The 26,010-nt window shown below is 42.4% G+C and overlaps 1 protein-coding gene across 7 annotated transcripts in view; it reads left to right on the top strand.

Annotated features, from left to right (window-relative positions):
* IQCE (IQ motif containing E) overlaps positions 1–26,010 on the top strand; it is a 1,388,455-nt gene that overhangs the window by 885,130 nt on the left and 477,315 nt on the right. The window lies entirely within an intron of this gene.

Consider the following 26,010-nt stretch of genomic DNA (forward strand, 5'->3'; position numbering starts at 1 on the left):
AAATCATCCCGGCATGGCTAAAGTAAGTGTATCTTAATTAACACTGGGGCAATCTAAGGAAACTACAGAAAATTGGAAGGACGACAATTCTAGGGCACTTCTCCTAGTCGCATTTTGCAAGAGCGAGTCTAAGTATGTTACTTGTCAGAAAACTTGCTATAACTTAACATTCTTAGTTGTGGTATCTATTTACAAGAAGACACTTGACATAGCCCAAAAAACACAGAGAAGACACGTTACCAGTGTTCAAAAAGAGAAAGGCTTACCATCTGGTTAGTAGTATAGGGAACTGTCCCTACTGGTGAGCGTAGGCTCATGGTATTTTGAAGTGGGTTTCACTTTCTCTCTTTAGGCAGAGGCCACAAGCATCTCTCGATACAGCATCAGCTGTGGATCTTTCTAAAGAGGAATAGAGCACACAAAAAGGTGCTGTTTTACCTGGCTATTTCAACTTGTTTCCACCGTTTGGCAATTGTATGGGAAAACGAAGGGGGAGAACAAGAGAAAGGGAAAGAAAGAAACGATTTGCTTGGGATCTCAGTCACCCTTCCATACTGGATATTACCTTGAATCTTTCACACGAAATCCGATATGGCTAACAGATCCTTGTCCGTTGCTTTCCGTGATCCTGAGTGCGAAGTGACAACAGGTGTCGACAAGCCAGCTAGCGTGTTGTAGTAAATTATCTATGGATTAGCGCTGGTCTTCCAGTCGCTGTATGCGTCGGATAGGTAGCATGGCTGACATGCGGGAGCAGAGGAATACTACGGGGGAGAAACAAACACAGCATGGGCATTAGGGATTCTAGGTGCGTGTGCTGCTGGTGGCGAGGAGGTGTGGCACAAGAAAGACTGCCCCTCACCCGCCCGGTAAATCTGAACCACCAGCTCATCAGGAATCATTATAGTGGGCAGGCACCAGTGTGCATGTTCCATGAGGGGACATTGGGCATTCTTGCAAACGTACTACTTTGTTTGCTCGGCATTATGAAGGAGAAAACCACTTGTGAACAGAGGGCCAGAGAAGAAGTGGTAGTTGGGCACCTGCTGTTAACATTTTTTGTTCTGCCCTCTGAGGATGCTACAACAACTAACCCTAGGGGGAAGGCTAAAACACCTGACAAGAGAGAGAAGCCAAACCTCTTACACATGGGTAGCATCGTCGGAGCGACAAGGCTTAACTCTCAGGTAGGGTTAGTAGGTCGACATAGAGGTACAATTAGCCCACACACATAAATACACAAAATACACCACACTGAAAAATATATACTTTAATAACGTCACACAAATAAGTACTTTACCATTAATACACAGTAATAAAAAGATACTAGTATATTATTAAAACAGTAATGCCTATACAAGGACCGTACTAACCCCAATGTCTACATGTTGGTCCTTTGCCAAGGGCTCAACATAAAACGGGGTTTGAGAGAAGCAGGATACTTATCAAGTAGGTAAGCACTTGGTAGCCTGCATAACAAAGGGCAGTGTCATATGGAGACATCGCAACTCTGGACTTTAAATGTGAAAGGCCCTAGGCCTGGTGGCCTGCACTTAACAAACATGGCAGGGTGTGGGATTAAGATGATAAACACAATTTCACTCAAAGGAAAAGTAGATTTACAATACAAAGGCCTAAAACACAATTCACCAGTTCATTTAAAACTCTTGGGGGCTTATCACAGTATTAATACCTGTTGGGGAGAATTCTAATTTCTGTGCTAATTCCCTTCAACCTTAGAGACCCCCAGCTCTTTTGCTGGACTTTAGGACTTTTTAATTTTAACCCTGGAGTGAGTGAGCCCTTTTTCTCACTCTCTCAGGTGTTTAGATCTGGTTTGGATTATACTTTTCCTTTGTTTTTGAAGTCTGACAAACTGCATAGGCATCTACTTTTTGTATGGTGACACGCAGCACCTTCAGTGCAGTGTCACAGAGAAATCCTTTACATTTCCCTTAAGGTTTAAATACCTTTTCTTGTGAGACCTACTGTTCCCAAGAATAGTAAAGTGAAATTGACTTTACTTATCTTTTCTCTTTGTAGGTCCAGCACACCCCATTTTATGTTGAGTGCTGGGGGGTTACTTAGTAGCCCCTTTTCCTACTTACTCATGTAACATCTTTTATGTTACCCTCACAACTTTAATTGGCTGGTGGCAGTGGTTTAAATTTCCTACCATTGTGCTTTTCTAGCATAGGCTGAATCCTCAGCTGCAGTATCGCACCCATGGGTGACCATTTTGTCAAAATGGCCCGGTCTTCTTTTTTTTGCCATTTTCTGTTTGTGAGGTCTTTCTTGGGTTTTACTCTGCGTGCCAACCCAGGTTTGAGCCCTTTGTTAGTTTTGCCTTTGGCGGGCTTCAGTACTGAAACCCACCTCTGGCTCCAGTGTGTCTGGAAGGGCAGGAAGTTCGGGGGGTGCCCGAAACTCCCCTGCCCTTCGTCTCCATGGAAACCTGAATGCACCCAGTCCTGATTGGCTGGCTGTCCTTGCAGGACAGCCACCCTGCTGTTTGAGTGACAGCTAGGCTGTGTAGTGAATGGGAGAAACCTGCTTAAAAGGCAAGGGTTTTGGAACTAGAGGCAGAGTCGACCACTGGGAAGAACTACCCGTCGAAGACACCGTGAACGAAGCTTGCTGCATCCTCCTGGACTGTTGAACTGCCTGGTGAAGCCCTGCAACTCCTTTTTCTGATCGACAAGAGATGCTCCGGAAGGGACGACTTCTTCCCTTGGGTTAGTGGGACCAACTAACCCAGAGACGAACTCCACTGGAACACCTTCCACAACTGGCTGTACTTATTTGCTGCTGCAGCAACCGAGTGCCAGGGGTCGAGAAATCCATAGTCGAGTGCAACGACTGTAAGCCGTCCAGAAGCTCCAGGAGTCTCCCCAGCATACTCCAGAAGCAGGAACCCCAGAGCTCAAGTCCCCTCACCAGAGTGCAGGACTCAGGAGTGAAGGAAGCCCAAACGGTATCCAAGATCCGCTTTGTTGCTGTTTACCGAGCGCTGAAACCGCAAAGTGCTACTGATCCGAAAAGAGCCCGTAGCTGCCGCCGACCATTGAATTGCTGCTGCAGGAGTCCACAGATGTCCTCCGTCTTGGTCCCATGACTGAGGCCCAGTAACACAGGATCTGCATCGCTGCAACCAGACAGAAGCCAGCTGGACCCTCTTCTAACCAAAGGTACTGTTCTGTCTTGGGGTACTTTCCTCATTGTCTGTAGCTTGCTCTTCTTAGTTGAGACTTGCAGTGGCTGCGTTTTCTAGAGTTGATCTCAGCTCTAACCTTCACAAGTGTAACAGCTTGTGACCCTACAGTGATTTATCTTCAACAAACTCTCTAACTTTGTGCAAGAAATGTACTATCTAAGAAGTGCCTTGGCTCCATAGACTTTGCTCCAATTGACTTTGGTTGGCCTGACCCCCTGCAGTCTCTTCTATTCCATTGACTTTGATTCTTACTGTTCCTCATAGGTGATGCATTGGTTTTTAACTAATATTGCTGGGGAAGGTTTTTATCTAGACTTCATTGGAAGATTTAAAGTGCCCTGTTTAACCTTTTTCTTTCCTTTAACCTTTCCTTTCTGCCAACCTCATAACTTACAAAGTGTATTCATGATATATAAATGCAATTACTGTCCTAGTTAGGGAAGTCACCTCAGGGTGTAGGAAGTGTGTAAGAAGCATCTATTTATTTATTATACGTTTTAGTTCATGGAACCTTTTGTATATATTTTTTACAAATACATTACATACTTTAACACACCAACATTTAGCAAACATGAGGCCTCACTTCAAACATATATTGCCTCGTCTCCGACATTGGGATATATCTTAACCTGCAAGAGTCTAAAACTAACTTTGTTAACAAAATTCATCATTCATATTACTCAGTGCATATCTAAGAACCAATTAAACAATTTACATTTCATATAAAGTTAAAACAACAGGTTATCACAACTAAAACAATCATTGCTCTCCTAAAATTCATGAGTAATTCAAAACAATTTCTAAAAAGAAAATGTCTTCACATTCTTAAATTGCCCCGTGACATCTAGGTGCAATATTACTCGTACTCAAAGTGCATTCTAATATTTGTCAAAATTTGATACAAGGCAATATGCACCGATGTGCAATTAGTATTTAAACAATAAACACAGAAAACTTCATTCAAAATTTCTCTGTAAATTGTGTACCAGGTGACCTAGGTATACATATATAATGGACCAAGTTTAGGGCATTCGATACAAATATGTCGCACAGTTTCCATATTCCCAGGATTTTTACAGATTCTGCAGAATCGCCTTTCTTGGCTCCGTTTTAGTTGACCACCCATAGATGAACGCACAGGAAGTTGGTTGATCCTTGTAAGAAGTCTTAATCTTCTTACTTTGGGATCAGGGCAGGTCAAAAGGTATGACTGGGAATGCATAAAACGATGAACCACTCGTGATACCTGAACGTACCTATGCAGGGTTCCCAAGTGGGTGTAATTGCATAGCCAGTCCCACTGAGTTAACTTTCTGAAAAACACTTTTTTTGTTTTTACTTAACTGGTTCTGCGTGAGAAATCTGGTTGCCAATTTATTTTTGTGAATACTTCATTTATCATTGATATTTGTCAGTTTTGTTTGTCTCTTCCTGATTGTAACTGGCCATAAGGGCCATCAGGGAATCTTTAGCTAAAATCTGTGTATGAATAAACAATTCCCTCCCCTATGTTTAATCACCATTGCTTTTAGCGATAGTAACCCCAATTCTAAGCGCAGGTATTCCATGGAGTGCTTTGTGGCAATCTCAGCATATTGCGCCAAAAGAACCCCTCTATCCAGTTTAGCCATTCTAATTTGGGCAACTACAGGCTTTCTAGCCGGTATATTATAGTGGGGCAGAACCATTGCTTATATAGCAATAGTGTCCCACTCATTGAAAAACCTGCATTCCCTTTTGAGAAACGGCTTATCAGAAAGGTTAGTTGTTTTGCCTTTGGGGTCTTCATGTTTATTATACTTTCGCAACTTGCGTTATGCATCAGGTTTACACCAAGGTTCTTATATAGGGGTGTGCACTGGATCTGTCCAATACTTCGTATTTGATTGATTGATATTGATTGATATTTTATTTCCATCGCGCTCGTACACAAGTGTTTCAGAGCGCGACAAGGCAAGGGAGGGGAACGGGAGAACAAAACAGTGATCTTACTAGGCCCAGTGACATTTGGAACGCGCAAGTGCATGGGAGAGGGGGAGGGGAAAAGTGCATGGAAGGAGGGAGAATTGGAAAGTGCGAGGCAGAGGAGAAACAGATAAATAACAATAAATAAATGATAAAGGCAACAAACAACGGTAATGCAGCCAGCAATTTGCAAGTGCTAGGTTTAAGGGTAGGTCTGATAAGTGCAGGAAGAAAAAAGGGGGGGCTGTTTGTTCAATGCACACCCTATTTACTTTTTTATGGGATACTAACATCACCTTTGTTTTGCCAAGGTTTATTTCAAGCTCATTTTCATTCGCATAAAGAGTATCAACTAGCTTCGTATTAATTCTGTGAAAATATTTAAAGTATATTTGAGTGTTGCATACATTGCCCTTTTTAAAGAAGGTGTATTTAAAACTGACAGTTCAATAAATAAGTATTTTAACTAGAAACCTTGAGTTTCATTGTTATTTGCATACTTGTATTGGCAGATTTCATTGATACAGATATACAGCTCCATTTACCCCTCTTGAGATAAGTCTGGCTGCTCAGTCACACTGCCGATTTGTGTAGTACAGACCTATATCAATAGGTGGGTTACCTAATACCAAGAGGACAAGGCTGGTGTAGTCTCCCACAGGGTTACTACATTAATTCTTGCCTAACAGTGGTGGCAGGCGGTGGGATAGTCGTAGAGTGGTTACATTGATTATTTGCTGTACTTGTGCCCAACTAAGCCAGCCACAAGGCTAAGCTTCATCAAAAAGTGAAGCAATTGTAACATGCCAAATATGGATAACTTTAATGAGGCAGCCCTGATTGTTCTGGCACTAGATCAACTGAAAGATATGTGCAAAACCAGGGGTCTGACTCTGAAAGTAAAAACATTTGAATTGATTACAAGGTTGTTGAATCACCAAAGTTTGGGTAGTAGGCCTGTAACACCTACTCACCCAAGTAATGTGGAAAATAATGATGAGGATGACAGTTAAGAGTTGAGCTCCAATCTGCAAGAGGAGTCTCAGGAAGAGAGACCCTCTCTGCCACAGCCTGCCCTTATGCCTCAGCCAATTTCCATTGGGACCCTACAAGGGCCAGTTTTAAGCCCAAAATATGTTTCTCTTGAAAGAATGAGATTAGAGTTGGAGTTCAAAAAGTTAAATGCCCAAGCTGAAGCCAAACATCAAGAGGTGAAACTAAGAGAAAGAGAGATGCAACAGGAAATGGATATGAAAAGGATATCCCTTGATCGGCTTCCCTTTCAGGGTCCTCTAGGTCTGCTAGTCCCAAGAGGCCTCGCCTGCCCAAAGAAGCAGTGAGTATATATGAACCTAAACTTGATGTGTTGGATTGGCTGGGTATGTGTGAATACTCCAATGGTCTTCAAGGAATAAGTGGGAATGATTTAATTCCATGGTTCATGTCTAGGCTCACCCTGAATGCTGTAAGTGAGTTGGGTGCCATTGAGAGAAAGGATTATGGATCGGTGAAGTTGGCATTAATAACCAGATTTGGGGGAAACTCCTTCCCAATACCTTAAGAGGTTTAGGATCCTCAAAAAGACTGATGGTACCACTTGGGCTAACTGGGTATGTGGGTGTTTAAAGAACTTAGATTGTTGGGTTACGGGTTACAGATTGAACTCCTTTGAAGGAATGAGGAATCTTTTTTTGTTGGAATCTATTTTTGATGCCTGCTCTGAGCTGAGACAGCATTTGGTTGACTCAAAAGAGATTGATCCCAAAAAGTTAGCACATACTGCTGACTTGTGGGTAGCCAACAGGGCCACTCACAATGACCATGCGGTAACTCACAAGAAGGGAGAGGGGAAGCAGCGCAAGAAAGAGGAAAAAGAATTCTAATTCCAACCATCCAAAACAGGACCACAAACCTGGTAAGTCTAGTGAAACCTCTGGTGCCAAACCAGAGGGAGGTGAACAGAAACCCCCATCCCAGAGAACATTTGGGAGATAGTTTGTATGTGGGTCTGTAGATCATGTGAAAGGGGATCCCAGATGTAAGGGTAAACCTTCAGGGGTCCACCCTGTCTCCTTAGCATTCATCCCTTAGGGAGAAGTTCAAATGGCAAGTGGCAACTTTCAATTACTGGCTGAAAACCCCATTGGAGTTCAAGCCAGTGTTTCTTTAGTGTCCATGGGTCTGTGGGAACAACAGAATGGGGATGTGTACAACTCCATACCAGATAACGCAAAAGAATATATATATATATATATATATATAACAACTAAGGCAAGATACACCAAGGGAAAGATATGTACAAAGTGCAGATTATGCAAAAGAAGTGAAGAGTCGCTTAGCCATTTGGTGCTATTCTGTAAAAAGCTAAGAGATCTCCGAAATCTGTACATGAACAGCAACATCGTAGATCTTTGTGGTCTAGACTCTGAGAAATGGTGGAGTTTAATATATGACTGTCTAACTCCAAGAATAAACAGTCAAATTCTTAGAACAAACCTTTAGAATGCTAGACCAACATAGTGCTGATGATACAGCTAAAGAGATGTAATGTTTTTATGTTCTAAGTTATCTAAAAACTTGATTTTAAACTTACCTTATGCCAAATTTCTGTTTTAAGCTGCTGTTTTATCTTGATTTTTTCCTTGATGCTCTTTCCCTTGATTTCTTCTTTTTTCTGTTTTTCTTTTTCTATTTAAGATCTCTTTGTTAAATTTGTCAAATTTGTGAAAGGTTTTGTAATAAACCAAATACACTTAATGAAAATAAAATTCTAAAAAAATATTATAAGGACAGTGTACTTGTAAATGGCCAGGAGACGCCTGCCATCAGACACTGGGGCAAGAATTACAGTAGTAGGTGAACGTTTTTTCAAACCTGAGGATGTAGCTAAGGCACCCGCAGGTCCCACTAAACCTGCAGGAGACCCTTTCCAAATGTTTCCTATTCTGCCAGCACTCCTCCAGTGCAATAATATGACTGTTAGAATACCTGTCAGTGTACAGAATGAAGTGCCAGTGAGAGTCCTGTTGGGAAATGATTTGAACATTCTTGGAGTTGTATCTAGTAACCCCAGGCCTCCCAGCAAAAGGAAGCCTGAGCAATTAAGATTGGCCAGAGATGCATCCTTGAGAGACTCTTAATGGGAGGTGGAGGAGATGTCCAATACCCCCAGTCCACAGGAAGTACACCCTTATATTTCCAGGAAAAAGAAAGAGGCAAACGAGAAATCTAAGGTCTCTGGTCAAAAGAAAGGTCTTAAACCTAAACCTGTTCACAGGACAAGGACATCCCCGGGAGGACAGTAGCAGGTCACCCCATTGACCCCTTCCCCAGCAGAGGCTGAGTGGGAAGACCAACCAGACTCTGTGGAGACAGCTACTGGTGACACAGAGCTGGAAGAAAACCTTCCCTGCTTTGGAGATCTGGATCCTAGCGACCATCCTGAGCTGCAGTCTTTACTTGCAGAAGGTGTACCCTCTATAGCAGACTTCAGAAGAGGTCAAAGAGTGTCTCTCTCTAGAAGGTATGCACCAGCAGACAGCTTCTCTGCAGGAAGGGCAAGAGCCAGTGAAGCATAGGCTTTACTGGGTGGATGGCCGCCTATACAGTGAACCTTCTGAGTCTACCCCAGGGGACTACAGGAGACTGGTAGTGCCTCAGGAGGCAACACAGACGTTCTTTCAGTTAGCACATAAGATCCCTCTGGCTGGCCACTTGAGTTTCAAGAGGACCAAAGAGAGGCCATCTCTGTACTTCTACTGGCCCAAGATGGGGGCTGATGTAGAGAAGTTCTGTTAGAACTGCCACACATGTTAGACTTCTGGCAAGAGTGAGTCTAAGAATGTGGCACCTTTAGTGCCCCTCCCAGTGGTGGGAGTAACTTTTGAGAGGGTGGGGATTGACATTCTTGGTCCCCTAGACCCTCCAACTTCTTCAAGCAACCGATTTATATTGGTTGTGGTAGACCATGCTACCAGGTTTCCTGAAGCAATCCCTGTGAGAACTGTTAGTGCTCAGGTAGTGGCTAAGGCCCTCCTTGTTATCTTTAACAGGGTAGGTTTTCCTAAGGACGTCATCTCGGACAGGTGGTCACATTTTATGTCCCACTGCATGCAGACCATGTGGAAAATCTGTGGAGTGACCTACAAGTTCTGAACAGCCTACCATCCCCAAACCAATCGATTAGTGGAGAGGACTATCAAGAACATGATGGGTGCTTTAGAGGAACCCCTTAGAAGAAAGTGGGACCTTCTCCTGCCATGTCTTCTCTTTGCTTATAGGTACATCCCTCAAGCAGGGGTTGGGTACAGCCCCTTTGAACTTCTCTATGGTCATCCGGTCAGATGCCCTTTGGCCCTGATCAAGGTGGGTTGGAGAGTGCTCCTTCCCTACAGCCAGTCAGAGTCACTGACTATGTGCTGGGCCTCCGGAACAGTATGGAACTCGTCGTGACAGAAGCTTCAGATAACCTGAAAGCAGGTTAGGCTCTGGTCGAGCATTGGCATGATCAGAAGGCCAACAGGGTGGAGTTTACTCCAGACAAGCTAGTTTTGGTTATGGTACCTACAAGGCAGAGGGCCTTACAGGACAAATGGATTGGACCCTTCAAGGTTGTGGGTAAACTTAGAGAGGTCAATTATTTAGTGAACTTGTGCAATCCCAAGGAGACCCCTAGGGCCTATCACTCTAACCGTCTGAAGGCTTATATTTCCAGACCTGAACTAGGAGCTTTGCTTCTAGTCTTTGATCAAGAGGAAGAGGAGAGTGAACCTCTCCCTGATGCTCTCGGGGGACAACCGTCAGATGAGACAACTGAAGGAGTACAACTCTCTTCCGATTTGAATCTGCAGCAACAGGAGGTGTGCAAGGCTCTATTGAATCAGTTTGCCTCCCTGTTCTCACTGACACCACGCTGGACCCCTTGGGGCTAGCATGATATTCTCACTGGTGACGGTCTCCCTGTCAAAATCATGGGTTACAGAATGTCAGATCATGTAAGATCCCACATAAAGGAAGTGGTCAAGAAGATGCTTGATTTTGGGGTTATAGAGCCATCTACAAATCCATGGTCTAATCCAGTTGTACTAGTGCCTAAAGCAGGAACCAAAGAGTTGGATTATGTGTGGAATATAGAGATCATAATGCAGTCACCACAACTGATGCCCATCATTTACCCAGGAAAGATGAGCTGGTGGACAAACTTGGTTCAGCCAAGTTCCTCAGTACATTTGACCTGACCTCAGGCTATTGCCAAATAGCTCTGGCAGACCATGTCAAGGAGAATCCTGCATTTTCCACCCGAGGAGGCCTCTACCAGTTTAAGGCTATGCCCTTTGGACTCATAAATGTACCTGCTACATTTCAAGTTCTGAATGGGTTAGAGGATATCTGCATAGTCTACTTGGATGACATTGAAGTGTTCAGCCCTACTTGGGAAGAGCATCTTCACCACCTACGATATGTTTTGCAGGCTCTGGAACATGCCCATCTGACCATAAAGGCTAGTAAATGTCAACTCAGAGTAAAGTGGCCTGCCTTGGACATGAGGTAGGAGGAGGTGAAATAAGGCCATTGTCTAGAAAAGTACAAGCTGTACAGGACTGGGCCACCCCTACTACTCGGGCCCAAGTGAGAGCCTTCCTAGGTCTCACTGGGTACTACAGGAATTTCACAGAGAATTATGGGACCATAGCTTCTCCCTTGAATGTGATTTCCTCACCCAAATTCCCCAAGAAGGTCAGGTGGAATGAGGAGTGCACTAAGGTTTTTGAAGGACTGAAGGAAGCCCTTTGTCAAGCTCCAGTCTTGAGAGCTCCTGACTACAACCAATCCTTCATTGTACAGACAGATGCTTCTAACACATGGATAGGTGCAGTTTTGAGTCAACTGGATGAGAAAGGCAGGGAACACCTTATCTGCTTCATCAGTAGGAAACTGAAGGACCGTGAGACAAGGTGGGCAACAATTGAACGTGAATGTTTTGCCATTGTGTGGTCCCTGAAGAAGTTTAGGCCATACTTGTATGGTTCTACTTTTGTTATTCAGACAGACCACCAACCCTTGAGATGGTTAATGCAGATGAAGGGGGAGAATCCAAAACTTTTAAGGTGGTCAATCAGCCTCCAAGGGTTTGATTGCACCATAGAACACAGGTCAGGGTGTAATCACTCAAAAAAGGTAGCAGGCGATCCTCTCGAGAAAGAACCTGGTATGAAAACCTGTACTGAGATGAGAGTTTGCAGCACATGCTTTTTGCTCACTGTACCTTTCACAGATGGGAAATATCCATTTGCATATCATTCTTTGTCCTGCCCACATGGGCAGTCCAGCACCAAAATGCTATGGCAATTCCTCTCTGAACAAGAGTACCAACAGCAACCCCATACACGTGTTTCAGCCTTGTTGGGCCTCATCAGTGAGGTGAAGCTGTGCCTCTCTGAGCACAATGAGCAGGGAGTCTACGTCTGGTTGCCCCAGGTAACTCAGGGTGACCAACCCCAAGGCCCTTGCAAATATTTCAAAAAAGGTAGCAGGCGCTCCTCTCCAGAAAGAACATGGCATAATAACCTGTTCTGAGAGGGTGTAATCACCAAAATGTTGATGGTCTCTCCAGAGAGTATGACCATCTGGATTAGGAGATTCATCCAGGAGTGGATTATATCCTCCTGTCCCTTAGTGTGGGGTGGGGGACGAGTGTTAGCCAGAATTCTCATTTCTGTAGTATTTCCCTTCAACCTTAGAGACACACAGGTCTTTTGCTGGACTTTAGGACTTTTTCATGTTAACCCTGGAGTGAGTGTGCCCTTTTTCTCACTCTCTCTCTCATGTGTTTTGATATGGTTTGGATTATGTGTTTCCTTTGTTTTTGGAGTCTGACAAACTCCATAGGCATTTACTTTTTGTATGGTGACACACAGCACCTTCAGTGCATTGTCACAGAGAAATCCTTTAGATTTCCCTTAAGGTTTAAACACCCTTTTCTTGTGAGAACTACTGTTCCCAAGAATAGTGAAGTGAAATGGACTTTACTTCCCTTTTCTCTTTGTAGGTCCTGCACACACCATCTTATGTGGAGTGCTGTGCGGTTAGTTAGTAGCCCCTTTTCCTACTTATTTTTTTTTGGTTTTGTTTTATTGTGTTTGGTAATGATAGACCTTTACAAAATTACAAATGTTTACTTAACATCCAATTCATTTATACATAATAAAACTTAAAATATTCTTACACTTCTTTACATCTGTAAAACAACATAAAACACATATGCTCATTGATACAAGACCCTTCGGTCCTTCTGGTTTTAAGACAACCATTATATATAATAACATTATAGATTATATCAATGCCATCCTAGCTTTCAAATCGAGCAAGTTCTTCTTCCACCATCTTTAAAAAATTACCTAATGCTAAAACTACAGGGTAATATGTTCCTTTCATAAGTCTGTCCCATAGGACTTCAGTGCAATCAACAAATTCAATGCTAACAAATTTCATCAAAAAAAGTGAGCGCTAATTTTTAAATTGTGGTAACTTGAGCACCAGATGTTTAAGGGTTTCATTTTGTTCCATACAACTGGGAAACCTACATTCCATAGATTGCATAGTAGTTGACTGACCAGTCCATCTATGAAAACGTTCTTTAGTGTGAAATCGATTCATCCTAAAACGCATGAATAAACTTCTTATAATAGGGCAAGGAAATATAGTAACATAGAGAATACCTGGTACACGTTTTCATAACAATTTGGCATATTCACAATATGAAGAATAGAATTTAAGTTGACCTAAAGTGCGTACCCAATCTTCTTCAAAAAGTTTTTTTTTAACAAAACCAGGTCGAAAGCATAGATCATCATGTGATATCCCAAGGCGATCTAAAATCATTTGCATGCAGACTTTAAATTTGTTAATAGAGCCTACTGATTGTTCCTCCATCAATACTTGCAGATCTTTAAATAAATCATTTTTGGGCGGATTCAAACTTTTTGCATAAATGGACAGCAAGCGCCATGACACTCTGCATAATAACGATATCCGACTTAACTCATGTCTAGTCACGCAGTTAGGGATAGACAATGCCAAGCGTAACGCTTCTTTAAGTAATCGACCTTGCAAAGAATCGAGGTAAGTGCTTAGATCAAAGGGGCATATATCCAAGATGTAAATAAGGGCAGCTTGCACTTTCGTAGTGGGAAAATCACATACGGGAATTAGTGAAAATTGGCAGTATTTGATGTAAATTAAATTAATTTGGCTTCCTAACAGACGCGCTTTTTGTTTCAGCATCTCTTTCCAAATGCAAATGGAGGAGTTACAACTTAGATGGTATCCAAGGTAGCGAATCTCAGATTGCTGTTGAACTACAAGATCGCCAATTCTCCATCGATATGATTTTATTTTTCTACCAGTGTTGAAAACAAGTTTGCTTGTTTTGAAAACATTAGGAATAAGTTTTAAATTATAGGCATATTTTTCAAATGTAATTAATTTAGCCTGAAGACCAGTTGAAGTAGAGTCCATTATAAGCAAATCATCTGCAAATGCTAGCCAATGCAATTTAAGAGATCCAATTCTTACTGGATACATCCCCAACTCTCCACAACTGTCCCAAATCACAAAGATAAAGATTAAAAAGAATTGCTGCTAATTTGCAACCTTGTTTAAGGCCAATATAAAATCTAATCGGTTCAGTGATGGCGCCTTCTCTAGAAAGCTTAACTTTGTAGGCAGTATTAGAATGTAACCTTATTAACCAATATATTTTCTGTGGGAAGCCCTGTACAAATAGTTTGGTCCAAAGAAGCTCCCTTACCACACAATCAAATGCGGACGATAGAAAAAAAAAAATGCCAAAGCCTTACCCGAGTCCCCGACGGGGGGCGAAGGCAGCCTCTCAGCCGTGGGGAGGCTCGGAGCAGGGATGGCCCCGCTTCGAGCATCCTCATTGGCTGAGGGGCTGCCACGCCCCTCCGCCGGGGACAAAGGCCGTGGAATCCCAACAGAGGGATTCCCAGCCTGGTAATGACTCTGCGAGGACCAATCAGAATGGCTCTTTCATTCTGATTGCGCCCTCGCTGGGTACTAATTAGATATCTGCCTGTATAGACCTGGATTCCATCTAACTGATAGCCTGTGTTGATTGATTTCACTCAAAGGAAGCAGATGATTAATGCTGTTAAAGTTATGTAATAAGGTAATATTTAACTGAATAGGAGCATGATCCCCAGTAACAATTGGATGAATCATTACTGGTAAAACTAAATGTAACAATATATTAGAGATAGCAAAGAAATCAATCAGTGATGAGCAATTACCACGACACCATGTATGCTGGAGCCCTGCTGCCTGATTACTTACAAACAATATCTCCCAATTATCAAACAAAGCAATCCATTTTGCACCACGACTCTGGGCTACAAGCTTTGCCGCATTCCCAGTGCAGTTATTATATACCATGCTAGAGTAACACATAGAATTAAAGTCACCTCCAATGATAATCTTGGGCAAATGCTTCTGATTGTGAATATATTCCAAACATTTATCTAAGTCGTCAAACATCTCCTCTAGAGTTATTTTCAGCGGATTCCAGTATAAAGATGGTCCAAAGAGCCGATCTTCATCCTTTTCATGCATCTGTATTACAATTGCTATTACATTAGAGGACTGATATACCAGAGACGATTTACATTTGATCCTTTTACTGGTTGCAATTTCAAGACCTCCCATCGGACGTCCCAGGATACCTTTCAATGCATGCCTACATACAGTATGGTACCCTTCAACAGACAGATCAATAACACACATTGTTTCCTGTAAAAGGATAATATCAGGCTGAAGTTCTTGAACAAAGCTGGTTAACCACCCCTCAAGACCATGATATCCACAAGAATTCCATGATATAAAGGATAGATCAGAGTTATTTGTTTGCTAAGTCGTAGTTGGTACCATTTTAAAGGAGGAAATAGAACGTAGTAAAGGTTCAACCCATGCTAGGTTATCATGTCCGGCAGATAATGCAATGAGCTGTGAAATACAAGTTTGCTCATTGGTCTTGTCCAGCTGGACAGCATTGGACAGAGTAACAACTAGCTTTAGGGCTGGTTTCTGCAAAAATACTTGGGCCTCAAATTCAGAATTAAAGGTAGAAAGGGAAAAACCCATATCCTTCAATTCCGTTCTAAATCTCCAAATCAGCTTTAGAACCATTGCATTGGATACATATCCTAACATTCTATGATTATTTTCAAGAGCCAAGGCGATTCGGTCAAAGTCATCTGAGGACCGGATACGTAATGAAGGAATTTTAGCCAATAGTCCCAAAAGATAATTCCTATTCATTCGTTCACTTCTGAGGATTTCAGGGTTCCCTTCAAGTCCCATAATATTAAGTTCTTCTACTACTCCATTAAAGGATTCCTCTGTGTGAGCTAAATTATGAGATACATCCATAGGACTTAGTTTGGGAGCCACAGAAATCAACAATGGAGCCACCACAGGGTCTTTGTTCATTTGGGAGGACACTTGTGCCAGATTCAAAGAACAACTCGACTTATCAGGTTGCATATCATTTATTGACAGAGGCTGGGATTGGGTTCTCTCAGTTAAGGAAAGTTGAGCCAATAAAGCACCTCGGTCCACTGCCATATTCACTTTCTGTATCATACTAATCAGAAATGGTTGATGGATAATATCAACTCTTTTTATCATTATCCAGAGGGCTTACAGAGGTAACAGCAACTAGGTGCGGTCTTAAGTTATGATCCACATTTGCAGAATAAACCTCAATCGTCCCTAAATCCGATGTTCCTCTATGTTTACCAGGGCCACATATAACTACATAATCATTTTCTGGAGGTGAATGGACCAATTTAGGGTCATGAGTATCATTGCAACAAGCCTCTGCATAAGATACCCCAAGCGGACTCCCTCCAGCAGCGATAGAAGCTTGATCGGACCCAATTTGATCACTAGAGTTGGACTTTCCTTTGGAAATTACAGAAACATTGATTCCCAATTTAGTAGTAGATTTAATACCTGTTGATGGAAAATAGTTTCCTAAACTGTTTTGATTTTTCAAAGATTCCTGAATAAGCAATGGAATATGGCCATCCTGAACACCAGATATCAATTCTTTGACTTTTGGTTTTGCTTTAGTTGCCATATTAGGAGTACAGATGGTTTTGATCTGCATACTACTAGGGCAAATATCAGCAGTGGCCATATCAGGAGTTTTGTTTTTTATTTAGTTTTTTTTTTCAATTATATTTGGGAATACGAGATTCAATAGCAGCGCCCGACTTTCCTCTGACAGTTGATCTACATCAATAGCATCATCATCCTGTGAAGTAGGCAAAACACTTTTTGGTACAGCAATACTATCCGTATCCACAGCAAGTGAATTAATGAGATCCCTTTTTGGTGACTCTGTCTCCCTCGTTTTTCAGCACGTTTTTTGGCTTTCAGGTGCATCTTTTTTTATACGTCTTGAAATAAACATAGATCTTTCATTCTTAGCCCCTTCCGTAGAGTCATCTTGCGCAGATTCTTTGATAATCTCTAACAGAATAGATGGACTATCAGGAGGTGAAGGCGTAGGATCTGACTGAGGGATTAGTATTTATTTTTAAGGCAAATTTAATGTCTTTAATATCCTGTTTGATCGAATCATAGACGGTATCTATGATAGAAGAATTAACAGCATGCTTAGAGCAGACAGGACAACATTTTACAGCTTTAACTTCTTCTGATTTTTCCTCAGTATTAAGTATTGAGCACTGGATCTCTTTATCCACAGAAAGGGGCAACAAAGTCAGCTTTGGTTGATGGTATCCGCTAATAGCACAGGGGCATAACACAGAAGCATTGAGAATTACACACGGAATCTCTTTATCAACAGAAAGAGGTAACGAAGTAAGCTTCGGTTCATGATGTCCGCTATTAGCAAACCTTTCCCTACTTACTCATGTAACATTTTTGATGCTACCCTCAGTACTTTAAATGGCTGGTGGCAGTGGTTTAAATTTTCTACCACAGGCCGAATCCTCAGCTGCAGTATAGCACCCATGGGTGACCATTTTGTCAAAATGGCCCAGTCTTCTTTTTTCGCCATTTTCTGTTTGTGAGGTCTTTCTTGGGTTTTACTCTGCGCGCCAAGCCAAGTTTGAGCCCATGGTTATTTTTGCCTTTGGCCGGCTTCAGTACTGAAACCTGCCTCTGGCTCCAGTGTGTCTGGAAGGGCAGGAAGTGAGGGAGGTGCCGAAACTCCCCTGTCCTTCCTCTCTAGGGAAACCTGAATTCACCCAGTGCTGATTGGCTGGCTCTCCTTGCAGGACAGCCACCCTGCTGTTTGATTGACAGTTAGGCCGTGTATAAATGGGAGAAACCTGCTTAAAAGGCAGAGTTGACCACTGGGAAGAACTACCCGACGACGAAACCGTGAACACAGCTTGCTGCATCCTCCTGGACTGTTGAACTGCCCGGTGAAGCCCTGCTGCTGTGCTGAAACTCCTTTTTCTGATCGACAAGAGAAGCTCTGGAAGGGACGACTTCTTCCCTTGGGTTAGTGGGAGCAACTAACTCCAAGACGAACTCCACTGGAACACCTTCCCCAACTGGCTGTACTTCTTTGCTGCTGCAGGAACCGAGTACCAGGGGTCAAGAAATCCATAGTCGAGTGCTACGTCTGTAAGCCGGCCAGAAGCTCCACGAGTCTCCCCAGGATCCCCCAGAAGCAGGAAGCCCAGAGCTCGAGTCCCCTCACCAGAGTGCAGGACTCAAGGAGTGAAGGAAGCCCAATCTGTATCCAAGATCCGCGGTGGTGCTGTTTACTGAGCGTTGAAACCGCAAAGTGCTGCTGATCCGAAAAGAGCCTGTAGCTGCCGCCGACCATCGAATTGCTACACCAGGAGTCCCCAGACGTCCTCACTTGTCCCCATGACTGAGGCCCAGGAATGCTGGATCTGCATCGCTGCAACCAGACAGAAGCCAGCTGGACCCTCTTCTTCTAACCAAAGATACTGTTCTGACTTGGGGTACTTATCTCATTGTCTGTAGCTTGCTCTTCTCAGTTGAGACTTGCAGTCGCTGCATTTTCTAGAGTTGATCTCAGCTCTAACCGTCACAAGTGTAACAGCTTGTGACCCTACAGTGATTTTTCTTCAACAGACTCTCTAACTTTGTGCAAGACTTTTACGATCTAAGAAGTGCCTCGGCTCCATAGACTTTGCTCCAATTGACTTTGGCTGTCCTGGCCCCCTGCAGACTCTTCTATTCCATTGACTTTGATTCTTACTGTCCTTCATAGGTGATATATTGGTTTTTAACTAATATTGCTGGGAAAGGTTTTTATCTAGACTTCATTGGAGCATTTAAAGTGCTCACATGCTCTGAGAACCTGTTTAACCTTTTTCTTTCCTTTAACCTTTCCTTTCTGCCAACCTCCGAACTTACAAAGTGTACTAGTGATATATAAATGCAATTACTGTCCTAGTTAATGAAGTCACCTCAGGGTGTAGGAAGTGTGTAAGAAGCATCTTTAAAGAGTATCAACTAGCTTTGTATTAATTCTGTGAAAGTATTTAAAGTATATTTGAGTGTTGCATACACTGCTCTTTTTAAAGAAGGCTTATTTAAAACTGATCATTAAATAAACAAATAATTATTTTAACTAGAAACCTTGAGTGTAAGTGTTATTTGGATACTTGTATTGGTGGATTTCATTGCTACAGCTTTTGCAGCTCACATTTACGCCTCTTGAGATAGGTCTGGCTGCTCAGTCACACTACCAACTTGTGTAGTACAGACCTATACCAATAGGTGGGTTACCTAATACCAAGAGGACAAGGCTGGTGTAGTCTCCCACAGGGTTACAACATTAATTCTTGCCTAACAATATCCAGCTGCCTAGAACAATACATTAAGTCCTCAGAGGATGGATCAACTGTGAACATTAGCAACTGCTTCTAGGACTGAAATAACATTTCAACAATAGTTACCTCCCTGCTACAGTTCATGAGAAATATACACAATGTTACCAATTAGAGTTACGGTGCATCAGGTGCATTTACCATTGCAGAAATTAGAGGGATTACTTTAGATTGAATTAGTGAATTTTAGTCCAGAGCTCGCTCAACCCATGGGGGGGATCCAGTAAAAATGTCCAGGGGCAGGGAATTACCCCCGTGTCACTTTAAGGAGAGTAAGTGTCTGTTCAAAGTTCCTTTGAATATAAAGGTAAAAGTTAAAGGCCCATTCACACTGAAGGAGGTAAGTACAGTTCTAACCACAGGTGCAGATGCTGCAACGATGAACCCTAGGAGACCCTAATGTAAATGTTCCAACGGTCAGAAGAGGGACAACGGAAGAAGTTGCAGAACAGGAGAGCCCCAGTGCAAGTCTATAGGGAGTAGCAGTTAGGGCTTGCATCCCAGGAATCACTACCACAGATCAGGGGAACAACCAGGAGTGAATATTGTGAATAATCACCTATCCTAGTACCCCAAAGTAAGTACTCACAGCTGCCGTTTTGGTGGAAAGGGCTCCAGGAGCCCAAAACAACCCAGTAAGTAGACAGCTTTTTTCCACAGATGCGGTTTGCAGTATTCGCCCCTGTAGGACTTGAATCCTCGGCCAACGAAAGCCACATCAATGCAACAAAGAAACATATGCTCCTTCCAGAATCTTTACCTTTCAGCCAGGAGTGAAAGATCCAGCGAGGGAGTCTCCAAGGAGAAGAGGGATACAGATATGCCATACTGAAACAGACTACCTTTCCTGGATAGGCACATTAGAATTCACTATGAACCCATCAGTTTAATCACCTGTGAAATGGACATGAGGATCACATAGGTGTATAGACATTCCAAAATATTAGTGAGTGAAGATTCCTCTGCTGTTTTACCCTGGATTTTGAATTAAGAGTAACTTATTGATATTGATGTGGACATGTTTTTTTAACGTTTTATGCTGCAAGTTAGTTGACTGTACGTTTTCAATTTATAAACCAGGCAACTGGCTGGATTGTGAAAAGTCATCTAATATCTGCACCTAAGTTTGCCTTCCTGAAGATTACAGTGGCAATGTAATAAGCCCATCAGTTACCAAAACTATAGCAGACCATTTTTGTTTAGTTTCGATTTTGGATTTATGAAGTGTACTAATCTTGACTTTCGATATTGTGTGGATTCTAATTCAATTAACAACGGACATGTATTCGGTTTTGGATCAGTACGACATACAAGGGAAGGGACAGTCTTCTAGGCTTACAGCCGTACAAATATGTATGTGTGTATGTTTTTATGTTAATGTTATAGTAGGTTTTGGAAATTGATCATACGTGGTGTATATATTTGTTGGGGAGATTTTTGCACAACCCTGTTGTGAAGGATGTGTGATCATCTAACCTAGGGCAGTGTGCCACCGAAAAGGAAAGACCAGGTTCTACAATGGTAGCTGTAGCAGAGCAGTCAGGCTTAACTTCTCTAGGGAGGCCAGCTAGTTGGGAGGTACAATTAATCCCAATACACACCACAAAATAATACACCACACTGGTATACTGAAAAGTATACACTTTTAAATATTTGATTGGAAAAATAAGTACTCGTATCCGAGCATAGTGTTAATAAAAATCAGTAAGTGACACATTAAGACCTAACTGAATGTTTATCCTAAAAGATACCTGGTATAAGTAACCACGTAATACAGCCTCCAACACACATAAAAACTTGCATCACAGTCGAACTTCATTTTAACGTGAGTTTTCATTCGTATAGCAGATGTGTGTAGGGACTTTACATCAAACACTTGCAAACTACTTATGTGCCATACACTTGCATGCCAAATACTTCTAATCATTATGACACACACTCTTAGCACTTATGCCACACACACACTTGTGCCACACAGTCTAATGACACACACACACACACACACTTATAACACATGCTTTTGTGCCACACACACACTTATGTTACTCATTCCTAAAGCCCACTCTGAAGATACACCTTTCTACCACACCCTCTTATGACCCAAGGTCTTACGACACACACACACTTAGCCACATGGTCTAACAACACACACAGCACACAGACACTCTCCTGCGATGCCCTCAGAATCATTGTACATCTTCTTTATGAACTGTACCCGTACGTTTAGGAGATGTACTTTTCGTACATGTGCACTAATATACTGTGATTGGGACTGACTTTGATGTAATTTTTCAAATCTTTAAAATACAGAGGAGATGTAAATTGCATGTATATAAACACAGTAAACATTTTAAACACCTAAACATTTTAATTATTTGATGGTAAATCCACCAATTTTTGAAGGCATACCTGGTGGCCATACCTGATTTTAGACACTATTTCACACAGTAATAATTGGAAGTCAGGATCCAAGGGTACCACACAGGTTTCATACTACACTTTAAATATAAGTTTGATACATAATACATATGCACACAACACCATTATATCACATAGAGGTAGAACATAGGGGAACACACTGTTCAACACAACCAGGAAAGTTGCCAATGTTCAAGATATATTTTAGTAAGACAGCACCTAGACCAGAAATGCATATTTGACACCAAGGAGGGAAACAGTACTGTGAAACATTGCTTGTCCTGGAGCATAGTGTAATGCAAATGTCTCTAAAAATCATGTGCTTGGTGAAGAACTCCAGGGGCCTCGGGGGTGGGGGGGTTGAAGGGGGGGGGCTAGTATAATTCCAAAGTGCAGTAAGTACCTTTCAGTTTCATTTGTTAGGTGTTCTAAAGCTGAGAAAGGTTTCCCATAGAAAATAGGAAAAGAATTGTAGGCTGTCCTGCGGTTATGATAAAAAGCCAGGTAAGCCCTAGGTCCTTCCCACAGGTACCCAAAAGAAAGCAATCTACACCAGTGGAAGCCACAAAGTGGTTTAGTGAAGGGTTCACAACCTAGCAACCCCTGCAGCAGAGAAGCGGGGCAGGATTCAGCCCCTGCAATGTTAACTAATAGGGAAATGCGGTTGAAGGGGACCTGCAGAACCCAACGACCATGTACCTCGTGGACCCCTGAGTTTGTGTATCCTGAATAATGTGCCAGCCTAGGGCCCAGATTTAAGTACTGATGGTATTTGCTTCCAAAATGTTGATTCCCAGAAGGCGAAATAACTCTTAAGTGTAAAATGAAGGATCCACTCACCCAGGTATTTGAAACCTGAGCCAGCGATTGGCCTGAGAATCCAAAAGGACAACAATCAGCCATCACGAGAATCAGACACCGAAGATGGTTCCAGTAGGATAGAAGAACATGCACACGACAAACCTCAGCGGCTCAGCCTGCAAATGTCAATGGAACATTAACATAAATGGCCCCTGCACCAGGACAATGGCGGTGGCAATCAATATGGTGCAACGTATGCAGATTTGGCAAGGTGCTGGGTTCCCAACACCTTTCCAGGCGGCGATAACTTAAAAAACCAAAGTAGAAAACTGTGGCGGTAAACGGTAGTAAACTGCTGTAGAACGGCCCAGAAAATTGTCCCAGGGTGGAAGGCATAGCCCAAGCAGATGAACACACCTGAAAAATGCAAACCAGAGCACAGGCAAGAAACACCAGCCCCATCAGACCGCCCAGTCTCAAAATCTTCTACATTAGTTGTTGGTGCCAAAATCCTCCAGCAGGTAAGCAGGCCTGCTCACCTTCTGAACATCTGCCAGAACCAAGTGTAGGGACAAAGTTCCCCTATTTGGACCTTCACTCGCAGGGACTCCCTTCTGACAGCTCACCAATCCTAATAAAGGATTTAAAATGAAGGTTTTCGGCACGCGTCAATCAGGTTGGCCCTAAAAAATAAAAATAAATCCCAGGCACACCCCCATAGGAACTGTAGTGGTGACATGCCCAGGCCAGGGACTTTTCTAAACCAGTTCAAACCACTATGGTGGCTGCTATCTTGGGCTCTCAAAGATCCCACATAGGCAGATTGGCTATGTTAGGCCTGCTTCATGGTTTTGCTGACCAAAGGAAGCCCCTAAACAAAATTTCCCAAAGTTGGACTTAAAAAATCCATTAGTAACCCATTGGCTACCTGTGACGAATTTGGACAATTTGAACCTCCTTAGGAGTCTGGGCAAGTATGACATCACTGGGAGTGACTCCCCTGTTGGGGACAAGGACTCTCATTCCGATAAGAAACTCCCTGTCTGTAAGACACTTTCTTCTTACGCGGGAATCAGAAAGACTGTTAACCCTTTATAGGATTTACCAAATACTGGCATTTCTTCAATCTCTTCGACTTCAGATAGATTCCGCCTTAACGCCACAGTCAGAGAAACGACACATCCCTATTGTGTGTAGCGACGTACATGAAAATGCAAAGAACCTTGAATGGGGAGGAGAGAATCCTACGCAGAGGCGATCCTTTCACAGGGAAGACGTCTTGAAGGGGCAGGGCCACACTAGACCGCAGAGCCTGCGGTAGCGCAGAGAGCGATCAAGGCGCTCGTAAGACGCTAGAAGGTTTGCGTCCTGACTGAGCGAGAAGCCAAGGTCAGGAGAGTGACTGGGATGGTAAAGCAACCATCTCGCCTGGTGACGTGAACACTAAAAGCCGTGGTGGGCCTTGGGCCCAGTTAACCAATCCCGAAACCAGACTGCAGCAGTGAGCCTAGATCCCCGAGCTCCACATGAGAAGTGTATTAACTGCCGAGCTGAGCAGAGGAATTGGGAGGAGAGAGAACTTGGAGGGTTTGAATATTAAAAACAAGACAAAGACACTGTCGAACGCCAAGCAGGAAATGGTGAAGTGGCGTTAAATAAACCTTATGCTTCCTGAGAAAAAAGAAAACTTGTGGAGTTTATGTCAAGACTTGAAAGGTTGTCATACTGAGAGACTGAGAATTGTATTATAAGAAATTGTTGAACTTTGCCAGGACTTTTTTGAACTTTTAACACCGGCTTCCTGTGAAAAAGGAATCCAAGTGTTTGGCCAGGCAGAAGTCACAGCCTCCCTTTTGTTTGCTTTTCTTAAAGTGGTAGGACCAGTTAGTTAGGATTTGGGCTAAGGATGGTTTTCTTTTTGGGACCTTTGACAAGCATCATTAGTTTTAGTTTGGTAAGATAGAAATGATTAATAATTAGCTCATATTAGTAAGAAGTCAAATTTTTTGTCATCAGTTATGTTATCTAAACTGGATCATTGGACAATAATTGTAATCTGTAGGTTGCCCTGTTTGTAGCCTTTCAAGCTGAATAATAAAGTGTTTTTCAAAAAAATAAGAAAACATGGAAGAGAGTGCTCAATACTTTGGATGCCAGAAGAACACAAATGTACTCTGTGGATAAGAGGCTTTTGTGGGTTGTGAAAGGCAAGCCAGTCATAAAATAGGAGATAGCAAGATAAATTGGAGTACCTAAAAGTAGGTTATCAATTAGCAAGGAAAATGGTTGCACAGTAATCCGCAGGCACACTTCACGTGGTGGAAAGCCAGTGCTGTTGTGTTCCTCTGAAATATTCCTCTAAATGATATCTGTAGGGCAGCAACACATTGTTTATTTTTTCCTTTTTTTATTGTGTCCTACATTAATAAAACATTTCACAAATCGATAGTAGATCATAAAACAAGTAAAATAATTGCAATTATTACTATTACTATATTACATCTAGAGTGAAAGTTATTATAAATATATTGATTCTCCTAAGTGAACATGAATTATCAGACACTTAAAAGCAATAATCAAACAAGTACGAAATCCATCCATAAAGCGCTTCCAAAAAAAGAGTCAGAGTTCAAATTAATAGGATTGCTTAAAAATGTATTGGAACATTTACGTCTAAGTTCAGGGGTTGCAGGCCAGTGGATAAGATGTTTCAATGTTTCCAAATGCATACCGGGAAAGCCTAACCGGCAGACCTTCTGTTCAACAGGGATACCTCTAATGGGACCCCAACGCTGTAGATTACCCAGCTAATTAAAATTAAAACTCATATAGATATAGTGGAATTTAAAATCTGTAAAAGCTACCAGAAGATTTGGCAGTGAAGAATAATGTTGATTTATTTTCGCATTTTCGCTGTATAGTTGGTAATTCCCTGTTCAGTCATGGTCCTTACTATCATATCATATAACATATCCTTAGACCATTCCAACGGTTTCAACCTAACTCTTCCAACGCATTCCAAAACATTGTCACCTATATTCAAATTCTAGAAGGGATACACATGCAAGATTACAAAAAGGTAGCAGGCGCCCCTCTCTCGAAAGAACAAGGCATGATAACCTGTTCAGTGGTTATTAACCACATTGAGAGCTGTGATGGCTGCGAACTCTCAATGTGGTTAATAACCACTGAACAGGTTATCATGCCTTGTTCTTCCGAGAGAGGGGCGCCTGCTACCTTTTCTGTAATTTTGAAAGGAACTTGGGGTTGGTCACCCTAGGTTACCTGGGGGCAACCAGACGTGGACTCCCTGCTCACTGTGCTTAGAGAGGCTCAACTTCACCTCACTGATGATGCCCAACAAGGCTGAAACACGTGTATGGGGTTGCTGATGGTACTCTTGTTCAGAGAGGAATTGCCATAGCATTTCGGTGCTGGACTGCCCTTGTGGGTGGGACAAAGACTGATATGCAAACGGATATTTCCCATCTGTGAAGGTACAGTGAGCAAAAAGCAATGGCTGCGAACTCTCAATGTGGTTAATAACCACTGAACAGGTTATCATGCCTTGTTCTTCCGAGAGAGGGGCGCCTGCTACCTTTTCTGTAATACACATGCAAGATGACACCTTTTTAAGACTGTTATACCCCCAATGGGGTTCCAGTTGGTAATCTATGCATAACATTTTTC

This window comes from Ambystoma mexicanum, chromosome 2q (genome assembly GCF_040938575.1).
Source record: "Ambystoma mexicanum isolate Mex_15411 chromosome 2q, UKY_AmexF1_1, whole genome shotgun sequence".
NCBI classification, from domain to species: domain Eukaryota; kingdom Metazoa; phylum Chordata; class Amphibia; order Caudata; family Ambystomatidae; genus Ambystoma; species Ambystoma mexicanum.